Raw genomic sequence first — 2,849 nt, 5'->3', positions numbered from 1 at the left:
AAAAAAGGTAATTTCCACTTTATTAGCAAATTTTATTGCTCAGTGACTGTTCTTGTGTTTATGTCTCAAAAGTATTACTTGTTGACTTTCTATTGTTCGACTCGAGCGGCTCCAATTACCAGAGACAAGGTAATTGACATACTGCACTGCACTTGGCTAAATTAATATAATTCCGATTCTGAAGAAGATGGGTCAACAAAGTAATAGATGTGAAATTTCCACATAGCAAAAATATCAACTTATTCACAAAAGCATCTTAAAAATAAACAGACAACAAATAAACCCCAGTGACAATCTAAACATGACTGGAGGCCTTGAACCTGCTATGAACCCTCTGCTGAACCCTCGTGAACTCAAACTGATCATGAAAGTAATGAAACTAGATGTATTCTCTTGGATGAAAACTCTGAGGCACAGATAAAACAACAATATAGGGTGTGGAGAGGAGGGAGGGGCAACAAATTAAATTCAATGAAATTGTTTTTCCATACCCAGTGGGCTTGGCAAATGACTCTTATATATATAGTAATAGAGAAGACAAACCAGAAAGAAGTGTAGCTCCAAGTAAAAGAGAGGACTTGGAATTTTCTTAGTTGTTCCTTATAAGGCCTCATATGCCCTACCACTTGTACTTCATTTTAGAACATTGACATTAAGATGGTTTGGAACCCATACTATTACAAAGAATTTTAGGATTTACTTTCTTCAACATAATTTTGCAGCCACTGTTACCTGTGACTAAATATTAAGTATAGTGTTTCAATAAATCCAAGGCCATACCAGTGGCATCTCTAGGGCTAATTTACAGGGCTTGAAGGCACCTAATGTTTTTTGGCACCCCCCAAAATAATTTGGTTGTATGTGGTTAGTTCAAATCCCGGCCTCGCTTGTGTGGAGTTTGCATGTTCTTCCCATGGTACGTAGATTTTCTCTGGGCACTCCGGTTTCCTCCCCCATCCCAAAAAACACATTAACTGGAGACTCTAAATCGCCCTTAACTGTGATTGTGTGTGTGAATGGTTGTTTGTTTCTATGTGCCCTACAATTGGGTGGCATCCATTCGGGGCGTACCACGTCTCTTTCCCGAAAATATCTGGGATAGGCTCCAGCACTCCTGTGACCCGTCTGAGGATAAGTGGCTCAGAAAATGGATGGATGGTTAGAGTTCTGTTTTAGAGCAGGTCCCCATTCTTGCCCCTTCCTCTTGCCGTTTGGCTTTGACTGTTCACACCAGCAAAGGTGTATCCCATTCCTTTGGGAAGTTCCTTTAGCAAGGGGTTAGATGAAGGGGTGATTACTGATTAGCCCTTGAAACCAAGTATAGTCAAGAATCTCACTAAAAACCGGAGGGTATGGGACTCTGCCCTGCTGGGAAGTGAAGTGCTTCTTGATTGACATATGAATGGACAAGGAAGGACATAAATATGTGAGCATAATTATTGATATTCATACTAATGTTAGTTATAAGCAATGGAAATCTAAACCATGTGTTGAATTGTTAGTTTAATGGCTCGTGACAAGCTCATGTATCGCTAGTCCACTGTAAGACTACAGAAACAAATTTACAATGCGCTTCACTACAATGTACAGAATTTTATGAAGGATTAGAAAAAGTATTAGACAGCTAAGTAATATGAAGAAGCTACAAAGCTTATGTATACTGTGACGTTCACTTTTCATATAATTAAGCTGTAGCCTCATATGTACAGTAATATAGTATTTCATTGTCGTGAAGCCTTAACCGGTGATTCCCTGTGGATGTTTTCATCTGACACCGTGTTAACAAACACGCATGAGCTCAACATAAGAAATAGCCAGATGCCTTTTCCTCCACAAGGACACAAGGGAACCATCTTCTATAACAGCACATATTTCAAAATGACAAGCAAAGTGCTAACATGACAATGGACACAAAATGTGTCCTAAAAAATGCTAAAGTTACAGGAACAGGAACAAAAGGGACATGAGACTGAAGCAAAAAATATAGTTCTGTATTTAAATGTTACTTTCTTAATGTTACATTATTTCATTTTCACGATAATTTATGATTATATGTTTTGTACATTTCTGATATACACTACCTTACAAAAGTATTGGAATGGGAAGGTCATTTCCCTTGTTTTTGTTGTATGCTGAAGAGATTTTCAGATTAAAAAAACTGAACATACGAAAAGTTCAGAATTCCAGATTTTATTTCATGGTATTTCCATCTTGATGTGGAAAACAACTCAGGACAGAGCACCTTTTCTTTTAAGCCACACACCTTTCAAGCATTTGGACCAGACATTATTAAAAATAATGTCAATATTTAGTGAAGTAACCTTTACATGCAATAACTTCATCAAGCCTGCTACCCACTGACTTAACCAGACTCTTCTATATTTGAACTGTTTTCAAGACCATTACTGCAGCCCTTTTCAGTTCTTGTTTATTTCTGTTGGTTTCTCCCTCCAGTCTCCTCTTCGGGATGTAAAATGCATGCTCTATTGGGTTAAGATTTTGTGAGTGACTTGGCCAGTTAAAGGCTTTCTTTTTTATTCCCCCTTCCTTTGTTGCATGACTAGTGTGTTTCGGATAATTGTCTTGTTGCATGACAATGCTTCTCCTGATTATTTTGGATACATTTTCCTGTAAATTACCAGAGTAAATTGTTCAGTAGACTTCAGAATGTATTCTGCTGCTACCATCATGAGATACATAATCAATAAAGACGAGTGAGCCTGTTCCAGAAGCAGACTTTCAAATTCAAGCCATGACATTGCTTTCACTATGCTCCACAGATGAGCTTGTGTGTTTTGGATCTTAACCAGATCCTTTTTGTTCCTCCATATTTTGGTCTTTCCATCATT

The sequence above is a fragment of the Syngnathoides biaculeatus genome, chromosome 9, assembly GCF_019802595.1.
Source record: "Syngnathoides biaculeatus isolate LvHL_M chromosome 9, ASM1980259v1, whole genome shotgun sequence".
Lineage (NCBI taxonomy): Eukaryota > Metazoa > Chordata > Actinopteri > Syngnathiformes > Syngnathidae > Syngnathoides > Syngnathoides biaculeatus.
This window is presented reverse-complemented; position numbering follows the sequence as displayed.